General features: G+C 40.6%; 1 protein-coding gene and 1 long non-coding RNA gene across 2 annotated transcripts in view; both read left to right on the top strand.

Annotated features, from left to right (window-relative positions):
• The window catches only part of LOC126176357 (LIM domain only protein 3-like), a 1,143,263-nt gene that overhangs the window by 812,004 nt on the left and 308,389 nt on the right, over positions 1 to 22,870 (top strand). The gene's annotated exons all lie outside the window — the stretch shown is intronic.
• On the top strand, positions 11,935 to 16,545 carry LOC126175198 (uncharacterized). The gene is made up of 2 exons (XR_007535539.1): positions 11,935 to 12,311; positions 16,263 to 16,545. It is a non-coding gene; the product is annotated as an uncharacterized LOC126175198 (long non-coding RNA).

Here is a 22,870-nt window from a genome sequence, read left to right as displayed (position 1 = left end):
GGATTCGAACGCAACGAAGAAAGCGACGCTAACCATTTTTCTTTCGACCTATTCCTTCATTACTTTTCATCAGTGGCTCTGTGTTGATGTCCCACGATATCTTTCACATTCCGTCGATGAAAATTGTACTTATTTTTTTATTACAGGGGATGGCTATCTCCTGACCGAATACGCTGAGATACCACTATGGCACTAATATAAGATATTATCGCAGTGACCATGTCGGTTTCTGCCTTTCCAATGACTAGAAGAAAACGCCATTCATAGACACAGTTCATAGGCCAGATGCAAAGCTCCAATCAATTTTTCGCAAGCAGGTGTGCTAAAATTCTTAAAGAAGGAACAGAAAAGTAAAATAAAGGTTAAATCCCTATATGATTTCATAATTATGTATACTTCAAAGTAGCAAGAAAACTGGGCTATAAAATACTCAAGAGGCAGAAGAGGCGTCAACGTTAATGACAAAGAATTAGTCAGCTACAAGATTACTGAACTGCTACCGGCGTACTACTGACTGTATATTATCAACTGCGCTGAAATAAATAGGTTATTCGTGCTGGTTTATTCACCACTGTTTTCATATAGCCTCTGTAGACTCTTTGATGCTATGTATGTTATAGCATGTTAGGTAAGTAAGAGTTTGATCACTAATGTTGAAATAGGATGTTTACGAGTGATTAGATCCTGTGTATTAATGCAAAAAATCAGACGACTAGGCAACCCAAAGCGCGGCATATAAAAATAAAGAAAATGTTTGGCAACCAAGACAATAGTATAACGATTACTAAGTAAGCCCGTTATGCCAATGAATCGTTAAAAGCCGTACAGCAAACACAGTTTTTAAACCGTGGTAAAGCGGCAATAGAAAGACTGTTCTGCACTTAATTTGAAGTAGCCAATAGACTATTAAAATTTTCAAATAGCTTGTCCTAGAAGCAACCTCCGTTTTCTTTAACATGGGAAGTGATGGATGAAAAGAAACAGATGCTACTTTGACGTATGCAGTAGGTCAGTGTGCTTAGAGCTGCGATAGCGAGAAAGGCACATACCTTCTCATTCGCCGTTCAGGACGAGCACTGTAACAAACCGCAACTGATTTTTTTTTTCTGCAACACTGTTTTTTGCGGCAAAAAACTCTCGAAGCAGTTGACATTCTTCGCGAAACATTAATCTTCATGTTACCTAAATGTGGCAGGAGAATGTGGTGTGTGACAGTAGTGTTTTGTCATGATAACAGAAGTGGCAACCGTTGTTTCGGCCGACTTTCCGTAGATTTCTCGGGGTGTTTTACACGAGATCGATAAATTAATGAGTTATGGTACGACAGGTGTTATGACCACTCTGTTTCTAAAAATCTTTATAAGAACTGCAAAGTCAATAGACGACTGTTTCTCGACTTTGTTTTCTTTACTACCTCGAAGGAGAAGGCCTACTGTGAAGAATCGTTATCTCCGCCTGTACATGAAAAAGTTCGTTTACTGACAACGCACCGATTTCGGCAAAGAACTTACAGATATTGTCACAATTGGTTGCAATTTGCATTTCTTCTTCTTCTTTTTCTTCTTCTACTACTACTACTACTGCTACTCCTGCCTTTCACAGATTAGAGCTATCGACCTTTTTTGGCCTCAGCTCCACCTTTTAACTGCCGGTCCTATTTCTCTCTTTCGTTTTGGTTTGTATTGTAAGATAATCTTTGGGATCCTTGTTTCTGTCATTCGTTCTGCATGTTTCTCCCAATTTTTTATGTTGTTCTATTTGTCTAATGTTATCATAATAAACTCTGTCCAGCCTAGAGCAACCTTAGACTGACCCTAAAAATTTCATTTCAACAGCCTGAACATGGCTAGAATCTCTGTTCTTCATAACCCAGAAGTCACTGCCACGCAATAGAACAGGTACAGCCATCACTTTATATAACTCAATTTTTGTGACTGTTCGTGAATTTTTTGATGTTCAGCTTACAATGCCACATTTATTCTGATATCTCCGTAATTCAGTGTAACCATCATTATCTCCATCCACAGTAATATACCTCCGTAGGTAACTAATATGCTGAAATTCTTCCAAAATAAGATCATCACCTACAATTTTTTTTCATTCTGGGTATTTCCTAAGGAATGCCATTGTTTTATTTATTGGCAATTTAAAATTATGATTATATCAATTTAAGTTGAAAAAAATGAATTGATTTTTGTAGCTCACCTTTCGAATTTGTCATCAATACAAAGTCATCAGCTTATAAATGTTAATATTTTATTATTGTGTATATGTACATGGTATATACTTAAGTCTGAACAATAATCATAAAGGAAATTAATAAAAAGGAGTAGTCTGAATATTTCTAATAAACTGGCTTTAATTATTTATAATATTGTATTTATAGCTTAACTGAAGTTAATTTCTTGTAGTTTCAGTAGCGAATAATCTTAAATAGGAACTGGAGCAGAGGATGGGGGGATGGAAACGTGTAGGACGCACGACACACTGCTCACTTACTCGCTCTTGGGATGGAGATGAGATTTGCTTTTGTGGAAACAATGCGATTGCACAGTACACAAAAATGTTAATTATGCAAAGATTTTTTACTCGCCAGTAGAACAACGTTAGACACACTACCACAAACCTTTTGTTACAATTTTTCTTTACCCCTTTCATAGAGGTGTGAGGAGCAGTGGGTTATAGCTCTACCCCGCGCTCAGGCATCTGGGGAAGGAAACGAAGAGCGGGCAACATAAGCACAATCTCCCTTTAGCCATTGCCCCCAGAGTTCTACTGTTGGTCGTAAGCACTGTCTGAATCACATGTATCGCACCCTGCGGGTCTCAAGACTAGTCTACCAATCTTTTGGTGGCAACGTCTCAAGGTCGAGAGAGCAATTTGTGCGATGCACACAGTAGGAGATCTTGTTCCCCATCGGAATGCTAATGTCAGCAGTTTAATTTTCTGCCGCGCAGATACTCTCCTCTACAGCTGGCGAAGTGCCAACCAGACCTGTGCTGCAAGAGTCGACTGCTCCAGAGAATGTGGGACACAAGTTACCCTTTAAGTTGGGGTCACTAAAGTGCGCCCTCTAAGCACACAAGCTTACTTCCGCTCAGTCACAGATCTGCTGCATGTTTAAGACAACAGTACAGAAATTTTAGGGTTTATCGACTTGTTAGCAAAGATAGTAACATCGTTGGTGAAATACCTCCTACTAACTAGAATGCAGCAGGTACCGTTCCGGTATTCAGCTTGAGTGATTTAGGGACACCACGTAAATTACTGGAATCTCAGGAAGAGAATTTGAGCTCCACTCGTTCAAATGCAACTCTCGCAACTAGGCCAGTATGGTACTGATGATTGAAAGTCTACAGGTTTTTTTGACCGGAATGTCGTGCAGGCATAGGCATACATCGTCGGTTTGCAAACTGAATCGTGAGTGTAGAAAATCTGTTGCTGTAATACTCTCACTGCATGTATTGGAGGATAAATTCCGTTTCCAGGTGTGGATATTCACGATTTACTAGTAGTTTTTTATTTCATAGATTGCAGTACCGAACACGGCTGACGTACGAGCTGAGACCTTCAGTTTGTATAACAACACAATAAGAGCTACTAACTAACTCTGGAAACAGAGTTTTGTCACATAACATCTACAAACATGAAATGAATGTAATGGAAGGGTATGATATAACATGCTTGGAAACGGCGCTCTCTCTAAACTAGTATGAACTGACCTAATGTAGCAAGGCGGATATGTTTCATCTACAGTCCATGTCTAGTCCACAAACCACTGCACGTGCACGTTTGTAGCGGAGGTTACTCGATGTAACAAAATTTAAAAAATAATATATAATTTTCACATTATTTCATATAAACCATTTATAATGTATGTTTTGAAATCGGTCAGTGATATGTTATGCTGCAGTTTATGTAACAAATAAACTATTTAGAAATTAGAGAATAGCTTTCTTTTTTCTGTAGTGATTAGCATGGTTTGCGATAGCCGCTAGAGGGCAAACTTACATTGGTGCTTTATTGACGGACGTTTAGTCGGGGACAGTCCGTGACAGAAACTTACAGGATAGGAAATTTTTGTTAATAATACGTCGCTGCAGTCAAAATATTCTATTCTTCCTCTTTCTAAACACGTTTCCAGGCTACAACTCTATTCTTAAGGAATACAGTGGCATTTTGTCGTTGTGTATGCCTCAGTTTATCATCTAGCACTCAGTTAACGACATAGTTGTTAGTTTACGCGAAACATTATCCCGATAGAGATAAGTGAAATAAATAAACTTTTGTTAATGATTACCTTCATTTACGCACGGTATGATGCACAGTGCATCCAAGAATTTAAAAGTAATCTTTAACTTCACACAGTAATTTTGTTTCATCTGCTACGTATTGTATCATTTGAACACTGCAGACCGGTCATAAGCTGTTACATTATTTGAAGTATAAATGCAAATGAGGAAGATTTTCACTGGTGCAGAACAGGAATATTTCATCGTCAAATGCAGGTAAGCATTAATAATTATGTACTTCGTTTATCTCGTCCGAGACATCTTTTTTTCAACTATTATTAAACAACTATGTCGTTTATTTACCACTATGTGCTTAACGGAAGTGGATGTAGTCAACGAGTCCTTGAAAGCGAAGTTTTGGTCGATCTAAAACAAGAAAATAAAATTTTGTTACCGAAAATGGCGTATCATCATCAAAATTATTCCTAAACTCACACTGATGGTAAGCTAACAATAAAATGTATGTCCCCTTTCTGTTTCACTCCTACATGACCCATAAGAAGAAATACTTTCCACTAATCCTCGGTAAATGGGCTAATTTCATGCCCACTGTCGTTATACAGATGCGAAATGAGGAATTAATATGGTTCTTGACAGGTATAGGAACATGGATTCCCCAAGTATTGAGATGAGGCACATCGTAAACCACAGAAGCTTTCTTCTAGCGCCTTCCGAATTAGAATTCGATGAACATTTCTGTAACTCTCCTGTAATGCCTAAATAAAATAGGGATGAAACGTGCGGTTATCGCAACTGGTAAGGTTCTCTGACAGACCAACAGTATCCAAGAATTTTTCAGAAGAGTTAAATTATTATGTTGTATGACATTTGTTGATCTGCAACTGTATTCAAAATTTGTAGTGGCTGAAGCTGAAAAATTATTTAGGTGTCTTACATCTCTCTAGGCATTTTATACTAATACATCTGGCATATGTCATTTACACGGCTCAATTTAAGAAGTCATGTAAATTTCAAATAACTACACATTTCTAGAGACTTGATTCCCGGCACTGATACGTAGTTAAGCAGTGTCCTGTTTTTCTCTTTTAGGAGCTTTATATAAAATACTAGTAACCTGTCCCAGCTTCACACTGGTAGCACGAAAACTCAGGGAACTATGTTAAGTAACTGTTATCATTACTTTCATACACACTGAGGTGACAATAGTCATGAGATAACTATAAACACATGTACAGATGGCGGTACTATCGCGTATGCAAGGCGTAAAAAGGGCAGCGTATGGCGGGTCTGTCAGTTATACTTGGCTGACTCATGTGAAAAGGTGTCTGACGTGATTATGGCCAGACGACGGAAATTAATGGACTTTGAACGCGGAATGGTAGTTGCAACTAATATGGGTCGTTAAATTTCTAAAAACATTAGGGAATTCAGTATTACGAGATCCAAAGTGTCTAGTGTGCCGAGATACCAAACTTCAGGCTTTACCTCTCACCATGGACAGAGCAGTGGCCGACAGCCTTCACTTAACGACAGAGAGCAGCGGCGTTTGTGAATAGTTGTCAGTGCTAACAGACAAGCAATACTGCATGAAATAACCACAGGTATCAATGTGGAACGTTCGACGAATGTATCCGTTAGGACAGTGCGGTGAAATATGGCGTTAATGGGCTATAGCAGCAGACGACCGACGCGAGTGCCTTTGCTAACAGCACATCTCGTCGTTTGGACCCTAGACGACTGGGAAACTGTGACCTGGTCAGATCAGTACCGATTTCCGTTAATATAAGATGGTGGTAGGGTTCGAGTGTGGCGCAGACTCCACGAAGCCATGGACCCAAATTGTCAACAAGGCACTGTGCCAGCTGGTGATGGCTCCGTAATGGTGTGGACTGCGTTTACAAGGAATGAGGAATGGACTAGGTCCTCTGATGCTACTGAACCAATCATTGATTGGAAATGGTTAGGTTCGGCTACTTGGGGACCATTTCCAGCCGTTCATGGAATTCATGTTCCCAAACAACGACGGAATTTTTATGGATGGCAATGCTGCAAGTCACAAGGGCACGATTGTTCGTGGTTGGTTTTAAGTACATTCTGGACATTCGAAAGAATGGTTTGGCCACCTAGATCACTCGACATGGATCCCACCGAATATTTATGGGATATGATGGGAGGTTAGTTCGAGTACAAAATCCTGCGCCGGCAGCAATTTCGCAGTTGAGGACGGCTGTAGGGGCAACGTTGCTCAGTATATATGCAGGAAACTTCCAACGACATGTTGAGTACGTGTCACATGGAGCTGTTAAATTACTCCGACCAAAAGGAGGTCCGACATGATGTTAGAAGGTGTCCAATGACTTTTTGCCACCTCTCTGTAAGTTAAATAATTTAAGCGAGACTCAGTAGTAAAGTTCTCAGGAGCTTCGAATTTACCTATTCCATATGTAAGCAGCATTTAGAGTAACAGCCTGAGACAGTGATGAGAGTTTTGAGCTACCGTGCTGTCAGGTTGCCTGACTGCAGCACCAGTTTGGCTTGAGCTTGTTCCAGCCTCCAAGAAGGAGTATCTAGCGCCTTCATGATGCTGCAGTCGGGTGAACTATTGCTTAGTGTTCTTATCACAAACCTTCCTCGTGATTCAGACTATCCAGAGGCACAATTTTGTGTGACATTTCCCTATACATACGTTCACACCCCAGAAACATTAACTATAAACTAAAAATTCTGTTCTTATCAGCTTAGTATCTCATATGTCCTGCATCACAGGTCTTTTAACAAGTCAGCAGCGGCTCACACTGGCTTCCCGGTGGCGGTAGCTTGTGTTGGTCTGGTGTTACGGCTTGGCGGCCTTTCTCCAACCTCATGTGCTCACAAAGATTTCGAAGAGTTCTGCCATTCACCACTAGACGACAATTGTATGGTTTTCACCGCAGCGTGGAGCTATAATTCATCACAGTCCAGACAATTTGCATGAAATATTAATAAACTGTTTCACACAAAACCTCCTCGAGAATCAGTCTGTCTTTTAGTGACAACCATCTCAGAATCCCTACAAGTAGTTCCTCTGATTAGCCCGAAAATACGAGGAGAAACCATGACACTTTACTTTATACAGGTATCAGTCTAGGCTTGAGGCTCGGCCGACAGGTTTTTCACCAAGGGCCCGATATTTTCAAGTTTCTCTGAATCTCATTATGACGAGACTTAGATTTGTATCGTCTACAAAGGGTTCCAGAGAACAAAAAACCTTCTCTATGGCGTCATTTGTACGAGGGCTGAGAAGTAATGCTTCCGAATTTTTTATGTGAAAACTCTTAAATCTATGAAATAAAATAAACTTTTTTTAACATTGTACATCTTATTCTTTCATGTCGACATAGTTATTTCTCAACACAGTCACCCTGACGACGCACATATTTCTCCCAACTAGAGACCAACTTCTTGATAGCGGCACTGTACAAAGCTTGAATTTGTTCACGGAACCACAACATTAAATCTGCTTGCACCGCTTCATCATCAACAAAGTGAAGAATTCGATGGTGTTCTGTAAGGTTTGGAAACAGATGAAAATCGGATGCGGCCGAGTCGGAAATATATGAAGAATGGCGGATGACAGTGAATCCAAAGCGTCGGATTTTTTAAGCTATCGCAACCTCGTGTGTGCTATGGCATTCGAATTCTGAAGGAAAGAGTGCTCTATGTGTGGACGAAGTTTTCTCTGGTTATAAATTCGATTATAGCACGCTGTTTCTCACGGACTGACATAATTACGTTACAAACCGCCATGTTGCACCCTACAATTCAGAGCCCTCTAGCGTCAGACGGTTGCAACATATGTCAGCGAAGGGGGAAAGGCGATCGAGTAACATGCACGACATGTAATACCTCGAACGATATTGGGAACGGAATAAAAAATTCGGAAGCATTACTTTCAACACGCCCTCCAGTACATCTTGAGTGCTGACGATCATGTTATACGTCCTTTAGGAATTTCGGGCAGTGTTTGCTTCTAACGATGTATCTTAATGAAAAGAGACTTTATTAGTTTACGCTTGCTGTAAATTCAAACTAATCACTTGCATCTGTTCCGATATTCTCTAAGCAAGTATCTGTTTTGCTAGGCGAGCATGCGGTGAAACAAGAAATTTCTGTGTTTCACACGATCGGTGCTTGTGAAATCCTCGGAAATTTCTCAGTGAACACATGGTAGCAGTCAAAAAAATGTTCAAATGTGTGTGAAATCTTATATGACTTAACTGCTAAGGTCATCAGTCCCTAAGCTTACACAGTACTTAACCTAAATTATCCTGCCCGAGGGAGGACTCCAACCTCTGCCGGGATCTGCCGCACAGTCCATGGCTGAAGCGCCTGAGACCGCTCGGCTAATCCCGCGCGGCGGTAGGAACATCTACATCCATACTCCGCAAGCCACCTGACGGTGTGTGGCGGAGGGTACCTTCAGTACCTCTATCGGTTCTCCCTTCTATTCCAGTCTCGTATTGTTCGTGGAAAGAAGGATTGTCGGTATGCCTCTGTGTGGGCTCTAATCTCTCTGATTTTATCCTCATGGTCTCTTCGCGAGATATACGTAGGAGGGAGCAATATACTGCTTGACTCTTCGGTGAAGGTATGTTCTCGAAACTTTGACAAAAGCCCGTACCGAGCTACTGAGCGTCTCTCCTGCAGAGTCTTCCACTGGAGTTTATCTATCATCTCCGTAACGCTTTCGCGATTACTAAATGATCCTGTAACGAAGCGTGCTGCTCTCCGTTGGATCTTCTCTATGTCTTGTATCAACCCTATCTGGTACGGATCCCACACTGCTGAGCAGTATTCAAGCAGTGGGCGAACAAGCGTACTGTAACCTACTTCCTTTGTTTTCGGATTGCATTTCCTTAGGATTCTTCCAATGAATCTCAGTCTGGCATCTGCTTTACCGACAATCAACATTATATGATCATTCCATTTTAAATCACTCCTAATGCGTACTCCCAGATAATTTATGGTATTAACTGCTTCCAGTTGCTGACCTGCTATTTTGTAGCTAAATGATAAAGGATCTATCTTTCTGTGTATTCGCAGCACATTACACTTGTCTACATTGAGATTCAGTTGCCATTCCCTGCACCATGCGTCAATTCGCTGCAGATCCTCCTGCATTTCAGTACAATTTTCCATTGTTATAACCTCTCGATACACCACAGCATCATCTGCAAAAAGCCTCAGTGAACTTCCGATGTCATCCACCAGATCATTTATGTATATTGTGAATAGCAACGGTCCTATGACACTCCCCTGCGGCACACCTGAAATTACTCTTACTTCGGAAGACTTCTCTCCATTGAGAATAACATGCTGCGTCCTGTTATCTAGGAACTCCTCAATCCAATCACACAATTGGTCTGATAGTCCATATGCTCTTACTTTGTTCAATAAACGACTGTGGGGAACTGTATCGAACGCCTTGCGGAAGTCAAGAAACACGGCATCTACCTGTGAACCCGTGTCTATGGCCCTCTGAGTCTCGTGGACGAATAGCGCGAGCTGGGTTTCACATGACCGTCTTTTTCGAAACCCATACTGATTCCTACAGAGTAGATTTCTAGTCTCCAGAAAAGTCATTATACTCGAAAACAATACGTGTTCCAAAATTCTACAACTGATCGACGTTAGAGATATAGGTCTATAGTTCTGCACATCTGTTCGACGTCCCTTCTTGAAAACGGGGATGACCTGTGCCCTTTTCCAATCCTTTGGAACGCTACGCTCTTCTAGAGACCTACGGTACACCGCTGCAAGAAGGGGGGCAAGTAAGTTTCGTGAAACCGTAATTTCCACCGCAAAGTAAAAGTTTTATTATGCAAGCAACCCATAGGTCGTCTCTATGCCATTAACAACCATAACGTTTATTCCAGCAGTGCTAGGCGAGCCAAACTTGTAGAAAAGTCCTTGTAGAGTTTTAGAAACACGAAAGACTGGTTCCGTAATTCTCGATGGATCAGCTAGATAAGCGTTTTCCACGAAAGGCAAAGATAGAAGAGTGCAATTCTGGCCGCCACTGAGGTTGAAGCTGGCATGGTTATTTATTGTCGCGAACATTCTTCGCCAGCTTCCAGTAGTGTATCATTTCTAATCCTCTACTGCGTCTGAATAACGCACCACATAAAGCTTTTACCAACTTAGCATCAACGCAAACGCAGCTGTTACATCAGAAGCTTTTGGAGTACAGTCGCTATTTCGTTATTTTAGATCAGAATTAATTAATTGCCGCCTTTTCAATTATTTCGTGTTTGTTAAATTTCTTTTTCATCCTTGATGAATGGTTTTCTTTGTATCACAATCACAGGATTTAAATTTATGAAGTGAAAGAAGTTAGTTGTTAATAAGTTACGGGGATAATTCAGGTTTGAATTTTAATTTAAATTAAAATGGTATTTTTTTCCTTTTTAATGGCTACATGGTTAGTATAATAATTTTAAGACACTTACGGCTGTGAGATTGTATAACGCTCAGTTACAGAATAAGAGGATACAGTTAGATCATGTATCGTCTTACTATCTTTCATATATCCGTTCCCATGTACGAGCGTGTGCAGTGGTGCTGTACTCAGAGGTACCCGGCACATTTCCTGGTAGTAGATGAAATTTAGAAAACCATTATTTGGCAGAGTAAGGGGAGTTTAGAGAGTTTAGGATTACTAGATTTTGTGCGAAGGTCCTGAACTAAATCATAAAGCTCTCTGCCGCATGTCATGGACTGAGGGCATATAAAGCTGTTGACTGTGGTTCATTCGTCAAAAGGAGACGTTTAGCTCATCGGTCCCTTCACAGTTATTGCAGAAGTGTAAGCTACGGTCCGTCACAGGGTTTTATCCTCTCCCTATCCCTCATTCATAAGAGCACACTCACAACGCAATACCACACTGCACGAGCACACTCGACAGTCAACCACACGACACCTATACACTCTTCGTAAGGGATCCAAGGAGGCAACGGCAAACCGTCTCCACTAGAACCTTGTTCTGGAGGACAGTTAAAGATTACTGAAACTTCTCGTAAAGCTCTTTTACTGAATATGAAACCTACATCGCTCTCTCTTACACGATTTTAAAATAATGGAATAAAGATGATAATTGCAGACTTAGCATTAAGGGATAACCTGTTAGATTACTTCGGTTCTGTTCGCATCTCTGTACTTCAGAAACGAAAAAAGAGGGTTCTGTCCTGTGATCGCCAACACCTTTTCGTGGTCTTAATCAGTGAAGCATTTCCGAAGATTTCAGACGTAATATAAAGTTTATTCCACAAACCATGCCTCAAAAACTCTGTAACATACATCCTGTCCTCTTGCTGGTTTGTTCTTCTCGTTACCGAAATCAAAATCAGCTACCTCTGCACCTATCCAAAGAGAATCTTTGCTGTCTCCCTCTCTCTTCAGTTACTGAGTTATACTTAAAAAACATTATTTTACCTATTGTTTCTTTAAATATCGTCCACGTATGACCAGTGTCATCGTAGAGTGACAAACACCACACTTATTGTCTGAGTATGTATTAATCCAGGAACACTCATACTTCGTCTTCTACTGGCATAGATCTCGCATCTGTTATTAAACGGTAAACTATACAAACCTATTATTAAACGGTGAACTGTACAGACAGCTGGCGTAGTTCACGAGAGATCATATCGTGATATCGTAGCGACATACCCTTCCTTTCTCAGTACATATTTTGCAAGCGCCTTGTATGGAAGTACCTCTAGTAAACACAAACAAGTCGTTTCGCGGAAGGAAACAGTTGTCACCGAGGCGTTTAGAGACGACAAAAGGCAGCAGTGTCACCTTGACGGTCGGAGCGCTGCTGCCGACTCCGCTGACGTCGAAATGTTCCCGTCGGCGACAGGCGAAGTGCGATCAACATTACACCGGCACGACGTTGGACGCCCGCCGTCGACGTCAGTGTCAGTCGCGTGCGCCGCCAGCGGCGCCGCATAAAAGCTGCCGCCCGTCCTCTCAGCAGCAGTCGTCTCACGCATTCGGATTAACATGAAGCTTCTCCTGGTGAGTACCACAGCTCTGGTCATCATTAAAAAACTGCAATTTTTAAAATGTTTGGCCTACTGTAGTGTAAGTACGAAATTCGCTACTTATCTCCCTGAATACTAGAGTAATAGTTGTAGACCTTTTTTCACAAGAGAAAGCAGAAAGTCAAATTCGGTACAAATATGTCCTTTAGGGAAAGTGCCAGATATCTTATCAAGCACAGATTTTATTCTGGGTATGAATTCCTTAGGGCTGCTTCCAAAATGGTGAATCGAAAGCAGCATAGTCGTCAGTTGTTAGTCATCGTCAGTCTGCAAGTGAATTTTGCTATGGCAATCGTCGTTCATTTAAGGAATCTCTCATTCTGAATTTATCCTGTAATTTACTAAGAATCAGTATTTATCCCGCTTTATTCCTCTCGTGGTAGATGAGGATAATGTGTTGTGCGTTGAATCTATCCGAATGCATGTTACTGCCTGCCTGTGAAATTAAATCGCCTAATGAAGTCACGAAATCCCGTCGCAATAAATTTTCATTCCATATTCCCTTTCTTTCTCTAGCACGTTTAATCGTACGGCACTATATGATAATAAGAATTACCACTACGGTACTCATATGTGACTTCTGGAACCAACATTTGCACACCTGACTGTTCTATTCTCACTAACGAAAGGATACATGACAATAGCTAGTATAACTATATGGGTAACTTGTAACATGAACTACAGACAAACGCACTGTAAATTGATAACGAATTTGTATAGAATGTATGCAGGCCTTATTGAAATATTGGATTTATTTAAATTCTTAAATGTGCGAGTATTCATTTTATAAAATCAACTGACAATGGCTGTCTGGACGACAGGATCGCAGTTCGACAAAATAATTTTTAACAACTTGTCTTTTATAAATTTTAATCCTGCACAGGTTGGTTCGTTTCCTTGCCAATGCTAAAAAAGGGATAACCTCGTCAACAAATACAGTGGGGACCTGAGCTCCAAAGACAAAATTTCTAAGACTGTTCACATATATTTTTTGCTTCGAGGCATACATTGTTTCCCGTGGCTCGTTGCAGAAATTGTTTTATTCAGTTTGTTGCACAACTACCTTTGTTTTTGTGAACAATAAAAAGAAAGTAATACGCGAACAACAAAACTTACAAGACACGAGATGAGGCGACAACTACCAGGTACAAAAGTACTGTGATGTATTTTTCGCCGCCGCCGAAAGAGTTCAGCATAGCGTCGTCGTGCCTTTCATTAGAAAAGAATTGAGTGAACCAATGCACGAGATATGTGTCCGTCAACGCTTCATCAGTAATACTAATCATATAGCTGTGTGTCTCCGTTAACGTACAACGAACGTTGTTGAAAAAAAAATGGTTCAAATGGCTCTGAGGACTATGGGACTTAACTTCTGAGGTCATCAGTCCCCTTAGAACTTAGAACTACTTAAACCTAACTAACCTAAAGACATCACACACATTCATGCCCGAGGCAGGATTCGAACCTGTGACTGTAGTGGCCGCGCGGTTCCAGACTGTACCGCCTAGAACCGCTCGGCCACCACGGCCGGCAACGTTGTTGAAAAACACGCCAGAGACATAACCGATCATTACTGAATGAAAACTTGAGGGTACAGAATAAAACGTACTCTACTGTTCTCAATTGCAAGTACCGTGGGTGAATGGAACAAGTGTGTTTCCAAGAGAGACACAGCGCATACAGTCTGTTACAGCCTCGTGCAGATATTTTCAGCGCACTACAGATAGAAATTTAAGAGGGGGTAAGAAATCGAAGGAAATGCAGTTACGCTGCAAAGAGCTGTTGGAGACCACGGGTCCTTATACCAAAATAGGCGGAAAGTATCCTTTATAGTCACCGTAATTCGTTATCACTTTCTTGTATTATCACTGAATATTTAATAGCAAATTCCTTACCTAGAACTGAAAAATCCGTTTATAAAATACTAATTAATCAGTTCAAGGTAAGCTGTCTTTACAGCAACTATTGTCATGAAAATTAATAAAACAGTCAAAACGCTAGCAGATTGCTTCTGCTAGAAAAAGCAGATAAACAGTTGCCTGCATCTCACTTAGTGCACTGACATTGTTTAGTTCCGGTATGATGGATGTAGAGGAATTATGGGCAAAGTTTAAACAGATTGTAAATCGTTCTCTGGAAAATTGTGTGCCCGGTAAGTGGATTATGGACGAAAAAGACCCTCCGTGATTTAACAATGAAGTTCGGAAAATGCTGAGGAAACAAAAGCTGTTACACTCTCGGTTCAAACGAGAACGCACAAATGACAGTACAGATTCGTGTGTCTGTGAAAAGAGCCATGCGCGAAGCATACAACAACTAACACCGTCATACCTTGACAAAAGATCTGGTCAAGAAGCAGAGAAATACTAATCATATGCCTTTTCATCTAACGCTTCCATCCAATTACGCGTCGATCAGTCTGGTGTGGTAGTTGAAGGTAGCATTTAAGAAATCGCTCACGAAGGAGAATCGTGCAAACGTGCCGTACTTTGACACATCGCATGGCGTACAGTCTGGGCGACAATATAATAAGCATCCCTGGCGTAGAGAAACAACTGAGAGAGCTGAAAACAAATAAGTTGCGAGGTCCGGATGGAAACCCTACTCGGTTTTGTACAAAAAGTACTACACGGCATTGGCTCTCTACATAGCTTGCATTCATCGCAAATATCTCACCCAGAACCAAGTCCCTAGCGACTGGAAAAAGCGCAGGTGAAGTGGATAAAAGAACGTACCCGCAAAATCACAGAGCAATATCCCTAACATCGGTTTGTTGCGGAATCCTTGAACATGTTTTCAGTTCGAATATAACAAATTTTCTTGAAACCAAGAAACTTATGTCCACGAATCAGCACGGTTTTAGGAAGTATGGCTCATGCGAAACTCAGCTTGCCCTTTCCTCACATGATATACAGCGAAAGGCAACAGGCAGACATTTCTAGATTTCCAGAAAGCGTTTGAAACGGTGCCCCGCTGCAGACTGTTAACGAATGTACGAGTATATGGAATAGGTACACCGATATGTGAGTTGCTCTAAGACTCGTTAAGTAATAGAATCCAGTGTGTCTTGTTTGCTCATGATGCTGTGGAGTACGGGAAGGTGTCGTAGCTGAGTTAGACAAAATTTTCAGCTGGTGTGATAAATGACAGCTAGCTCTAAATGTAGAAAAATATAAATTAATGGGGATGAATAAGAAAGCAAAACCGTAATGTTTGGATATAGCGTTAGCAGCGTCCTGCTTGACAGAGTCACATTTTTCAAATGTCTGGGAGTAGCGTTGCAAAGCGATAAGAAATGGAACGAGCATGTGAGCATTACGGTATGGAAGGCGAATGGTCGACTTCGGTTTATTGGGAAAATTTGGGGAAAATGTTGTTCATCTGTAAAACAGACCACACGTCGGGTGCTAGTGCGACCTATTCATGGGTACTGCTCGAGTGTTTGGGATCCTTACCACGTCGGACTGAAGGACGACATCTAAGCAATTCAGAGTTGGGCTGCTAGGTTTGTTACCGGCAGGGTCGAATAACACCTTCCCTTGAGGGAAGGTGACGTTCTTTCCGAGGAACACTATTGAGAAAATTTAGAGCCCGACATTTGAACGTGACTGCAGAACGACTCTACTGCCGGCAACATACTACATTTCCCGTAAGGACCACTAAGATAAGCCATGAGAAATTAGTGCTCATAAGGAGCCATATAGATAGTAGTTTTTCTCTCGCTCTATTTGCGAGAGGAACAGGAAAGGAAATTACAAGTAGTGGTACAGGGTACCCTCCGCCACACACAATACGGGGGCTTGAGGAATATGTATGTAGATGTAGATATTATTAATTCAAAGTAGAATGCTGTAGTTATAATTTTGTGTTTTCTGTAGAAGACGGCAAAGTATTACCAGCGCTGATACTATGTGTTGTGCGGCAGGTCCTGTTAGTCGCAGCGGTGGCGTTTGCAGTGGCAACCGCCATGCCTCACGGAGGAGGTGGTGGACTGTTGTACCCGGGCGGTATCTACCCTGGAGGGATCTACCCGGGCGGTATCTACCCTGGAGGGATCTACCCTGGCGGCATCCCCGGCGGATTCTACCCTGGCTTCTTCCCGGGATAGGCATCTGATGCTGATTTGATTCATCGATGGGTTTTCTTGACGACACCTTACTAACAGTGTAGCCTCTGGTTTCAAAAAAATAAAATGCAGTAACACTTAATGTTGTACTTAATTGCTTAATACCTAAGGCGTCCACTGGTTGTATCATTCCCTTAGAGGAAGAGGTGGTATGTTGCGCCCCCATTTTCATTTTTTATATTTATTGCCACAGTTACATTACTATGTACATAAGAGTTGCTGTGCACATACAATGACAAACCTTTGACTTATTTATCACACGGTTTCTCAGGAGTGATGAATGTTGCAAAAAACGAAGTTTGTGTCGTGGAACCTGACACAATCTGCGAAAAATGATTTGCTGATAATTTGAGTCCCACGGGATAAACTCACAAGATTAAACCAGAACTTACAAAGAAGGCAGTTTTATTAAATCAGATATAATTATAAGAATGTACAATGTGGAATTCTACTTGCACATCGTCCCAATCCTTAAATTTATTTGAAAAATTATTTTTATCACCATTCACACAGCTTCAGTATTTTGAAAAACACTATTCGCAAACATCTATTCACAAAAATCACACAAATAATTGTCAGTCTCTAGAACCAGTACACTCATCGTGGGCCCACATTTCACAAGCGTCCATTTCTTCTTACACTCTTTCCTGTATTAACTTCCTCAAAAGGCAGTCAACAGGAAAGAGCCTCTGTAGGGTTGATCTATGCACTGAAACAGTTTTGCTGCACTTTTTGCCCATTCTTTTCTCTGATAGTGTATGTAAAGCCTTACTATGTCTTCTTTACCCCAAGTTCTTATTTCTTGTTTCCCCCTATGCGTAAACTCTTTATCAGTCACCTGCAACGCTAAATTTCACAGAAGCAGTCATTATAATTTGGACTTTTTTTGTTGGGGAGCTCATACACATTTCCAGGAGTGATAATATATATGTTTGTGTACATAAACTTATCGTCTTTCCTTAAGCGTAAACTAGAATATTAACACTGGAATACAATCTATGGCATATTTGCAACAGAAGTCAAACATCATAATGAGTACTCTCACAGACATAACTATAGTAATACTGCTCCAAATGCCTACCTGACAAAGTTTTGTCGGCAGTGGAAAATGAGATAAACTCGCTGTTCACTGGTAAAACTAGCTACTGCGTCGGGGCTCACAGGCAAGACTACAGATTACTACTATTAATTGACGCATTCACCACCAGAAGGCACCGTATTGTTTATTATATATTTAGGGGTCCAAATTACCCGCAGGGGCTGACGATACTATACTTCTATTGAAATGCTAGGTCAGACTTATTGCTAGAGAATACAAACAGTACGCCCGTTGATGTTGGCAGAAGCAAATTATTATTTTTGTATTAATTAAGACAGGTTAGTAAAACTTATCTGATCCATTATGGAACCTCTAACTGTGGTTGAAATATCGAATAATTTGCATGATACTGCGATCAGTGACTTTATAATGCTTGTTCCGACAACTGACTCTGACATGCCAAAGAACGTTATGTGGCGAAGTCTCATTCTCAGCATATAAGTCTAATGTTCGAACACAAGAAAGTAACGCGAGTTCAAGAAGAAAACAATCTCCACCAATTTCATCCCTACCAAAGCCGATAAATCAAACAGCTTAGTTCATTTGAACAAAGGTGATTACGTTGTAAAAGTGAATCACTCTCGTAGTAATTCCGACTCCCGACACCTACAAAAAAATCCTATTTCAGCTTTCAACGAGCAAATAAAAGTCACCATAAAATCTCCTAAAAGTATTATGTCTGAAACCAAAAGCTGTGTGATAGTTAATATGAACAACACGTCTTCTAGGTTACATAGCTTACCCAAATTACATAAAGATGGTGCTCCAATACCCAGGTTAGTGTCTTCCCTTTCTGCTCCATGTTACCTACTAGCGAAAGACCTCAATTATATCATAAAGCCAAAGTATGCTATCAAAGATTCCAAGGCTCTTGTTGATTTATGCAAATCCCACCCAGTTCTAAACTAGTAGCTAATTTACAAATGTTCCTAGTGATGAATGCCTAGAAAAATCCCATTAACAGATTCTTCTCACTAATCCAAAGCAAATCCTGTGGAATGACATGACATAATTGTTGCTATTCAAATGTGTATAAAACATAATTAGGCTTGTTGGCGCAGCTATGGGTTTACCTCTTAGTCATGTGCTATCCAAAATTATTATACTCAGCCAGATGGCCAAGGCATGGTTTCACCTCTGACTCTTGTACTATTCAATATTTACGTGGACAGTTTCAATAAATGCTCTTACAGAAAGAGCCACTGAGATGTAAAATAAGGATTCAGATACCCGATGATGTGCTGTGTTTGTGGACCGGTACCATTAGACAGATACATTACTACAGCATTTAAATTGACAAAATGAGAAAATTTACAATGGAGCAGAGAGGCTCTTCTATAAATTTCTGAGACCTTAATATAGATATTAATACAAGAAAACACATATTTATCATTTACAGAAAAAACGTAGCTACTGATACGATAATCCCTGCCAGCTCCTAACATCCACACAGGGCAAACACACAGCTTTCCATTCAATGGTGCATCGCTTCGTATTGTCCCAAATCGCTTTCAGCAATGGCTATATCTCTGTCCTGATTGATTGTATTTGACTGAAAAAAGAAAATGAATAAAATTACACCACTTTTGTATGCTGACCAACATTAATCACTCATGAAAAATCCCATATATTGTCAACATTCCAGATAATTTTGCAAGAAGCTAATGTACTGCAACTAAAGACCTGCACTGTATAATACAAATAACATATCAAAACTTTATTCAATAGTAAAGACAAATTGCAACCCTTGGTGAACAGTGCCAAAAGGTGTACATTCGTCACTCAGGCAGAACTGTGGCAATTAAACTACGTGAACATGAGAGGGGCTGGCTATTAGGGAAGAAAGATTCGACCTTTACAGATCACGTTTTAGCAGAAAATATCTTCGGAAATATCAGCTACCTTTATTTAACGAAGTGAAAGAAATGAAGAACGACTCTCTCATTGACTATCTTTGATCCGTGATTGGTCCTCTTGATTTTCCGTGATTCAAGCTGCACGTAACGTAAACGCTACAGGCAAGGTAATTACACTTTAACCAGGCCGTTATCTACTACAGAACAACATGAATACTAATAGATTAACTCAGATGTGGTTTATTACATGAGACGCAGTGCAGTTTGTGTGAGTTGATTTCGGAGTGATTGTTTTTACTATTATGCCTTTTTGTCGCTACGCAATTCCGTGTTATATTACATACTGAGCAATACCTACGTCAACCTTCCAGTATTTCCTTCAATACCTTCGGTATCTTCTTTCTTTCTAAATTCAATTTCTCATTCTGTGGACGTGCTGTGCCCGTGTGCTGTTCTGCGAGACGTTACCATCTGTAGCTAGCAGCGAACAATATTGTCGATCCACACTCCATTACTCTCAGACAAAGATCTGCCGAGTATAACAAACCACTCACCAGAGACGTAAATAACCAAAAAGATAAAATAAAAAATATCAAAACTCCTATAAATCGACATGCGAGAATATTGAAACCTCACAACCGTGATAGATCCAGGTATTTCAGTTTACCTTAGTTCAGGTGTTGGCTGGCAGCTGGTTGGGCCCTTTCCATAAGAAATTAATGTGTCTTTCTGGAGCTAGATACACATACTTTGTTTCAGGTCCATACTTCGTGATGGCTCGCGGAGGATGAGGTATTCTGGTAATTTCCAAGAATGTTTGCCTATCGAAGCCGCGAGCCCCAAAAGCTAGATATCGAACTTGCGATTCTAAATCGACCACGTGTCTGTGGTGGCGGGAGCTATGAGCAGTGTTTACAGTGATCACTAATGCAATGACAAAAGAAGAATGTTGACTAAAATACTTGTAACTAGAAAGGAACTGACTTACCTCACTCGTCACCATAGTCGCGCGATCGATTTACAATCGCAAGTTAGATATCTATCGTTTGGGGCCCGCTTCTTCGACAGGCAAACGTTCTTGGAAATTAACGATATTCTTTATGTTTCTTCGAGTGATTGATTTTCCCTTTTATCAATACCGTTTTACGCTATACCTTGCAATCAGTTATAATAATAATGTCTGATCTGTTCCGTATTTTCAGCTTCGCTCTACCAGTATTTCACTTTGTCGCTTATTTACTTCAGGCCCACTTTTTTACTTATATTTATGATTTGTCACGTTGTCCACTTTTTGTTCGCCTTTCTCATTTAATTTATTGTGTGTGGTGTAGTTTTATCTTTGACCGTTGAAACTCTTTAAAGCCTGACAATTGTTTAGTCCTACTTAAGATATTTTCTTATCATCGAGGTCAAGCGGTGTAGATCTTTTAGGTCTTTCAATTTATTGTAGATATGGCTACTTGACTACTGGTGTTGGCCATTATCATGCCGATGTTTATGCATATTAATTTGTTAAATAACGTCGTTTTCGTTTTTAAGAATGTGGTTTTTCTTATTGCTTTATCTACACCTCTGTGTATCTGTAATTTAGCATGTATCAGACGTATATTTACACTGTTTTTCAATGCAAATGCATAGTTTTGTTGTTTTACGCTGGCACCTCAACTGTGTGTGTGCGCTTTGGCATTCGCCTCATAGGCTGCCAATGTATTTCTAAAGTCTAGCACTGAAAAATACTGTCCTCACAGTGCGTACTAGTGTGTCTTAACACACTTTCAAATGCTGGAGCATTATTAATGAAGATATCATTAATGAAGCTCATTTTACGTCTCGACTGGAGAGACATTGATGGTTTCAGTTGCTATGTCAAATGGCAGATGCGAGCTAACTAAGCATTTTATGGCGCTCTGCGGCTAACTGTTGTCTTAGTTTGTCCCGTACAATTACGTATTTAATGACGTTGATGTCGACGGGACGTTAAACCCTAAACTTACTTTATTCATTTATACGTATGCTTTCTGGAATATACAGGGTGAAAAATTATCTAACCTGACAAAAGTGAGAATTTGTATGGGAGACCGAAACAATTTTTCGCTAATGTATTTTCCTGTGAGGATTTTTTAAACTTTGGGAGGTTACGTGGGACAATGAACACACTTTTTTTACTGTGTTTGTCTGTGAGGACAAAAGGTAAAGCCAAAAGTTTGAATTCTTTATTACCAAGAGACAACAACAGCAACACAACATAATTACTTTACTTTAGTAGAAGTTCAAAAATGCCTCCATTTCTTGTAAACAGAGGTTATACCGGTGGGTAATGTTTTGTATGACACGGCCAAAGACTGCAGGAATGTTCTTAATTCCTCCTGTTAGTGCTACTACTCCGGCAACCACATGTTCTTATGATTCAACAGCGGTTTTGTAAACAGGGTGCACATCTCTCGTCACACAAAAAAATCCGTAGCAGTCAAATGAGGTAATCAAGTAGACTATTGTACGGGACCACAACTGCTAATCCATTTTTCTGGAAACTGTCGGTTCAAGAATCGACGGAAAGGACGACTGAAATGTGCCGGTACTCCGCCATGCTGGAAACGCAAGCATTGTCTTGTAGCGAGTGACACGTCATCCAGGAACTCTGGCAACGCTCTAGCGAGGAAACTGTAAAAATGACTGTCATTTAATGGCCTAGGTAGGAGATAAGGCCCAATCAAACAGTCACCAACAATATCTGCCGCCACATACACGTAGAAGGACAATTAATGACCACGAGTAAATGTGGCATGTGGATTAACCTCACTCAGAACATGCGAATTATGGATGTTGAAGAGGGATGAAATGTACGATGCATCTGACACTATTACAGGTACCACCGCGAAAATTGTTTTGTGAGTGGATGGTCATATGGTTCCAGGTCGTGCACACGCGGTAAGTGAAATGGAACAGCAACTGCTCAAGGAGGACGCTTCTTACATTCTTCTGACTCGTTCCCATGTTTTTGTTTAATTGCACGAGTGCTAAGGGCGATTACGATTTCTACTGGATTAAACAAATGGTCGCAGGTAATTGTGATATCAAAGAAAAACGTTAATTTTGTTGTCCCGTGCAGATAATTTTCACCCTATACACATATCTCATTTTATAGTTGTATCTCCATAAGGTGTGTCGAAATCATACTGCTATGAGCACATAATTGTCATGTTATGTGGGCGGGCATTTTAACATTCTAACGTGGCAGTTTTAGACTGAGGGGAGGGGGGCGCATTGAACTACGATTTGCGTAAAATATCTGTAGAAGTCGAGCCAGAGCTACTACGTTTCGACACTGCTAACCGCTGCATACAGTATAGCTGTGGCCATTACGTTGCTTTGTGTTGTTTGTTGCTCTTTCTTTTCTCTCCTGTTTTGGAATGAGGGAGAGGACTAATCGTGTTTTAGGCAGGGGTCGACTG

The sequence above is a fragment of the Schistocerca cancellata genome, chromosome 3, assembly GCF_023864275.1.
Source record: "Schistocerca cancellata isolate TAMUIC-IGC-003103 chromosome 3, iqSchCanc2.1, whole genome shotgun sequence".
Taxonomy (NCBI): domain Eukaryota; kingdom Metazoa; phylum Arthropoda; class Insecta; order Orthoptera; family Acrididae; genus Schistocerca; species Schistocerca cancellata.
This window is presented reverse-complemented; position numbering and strand designations above follow the sequence as displayed.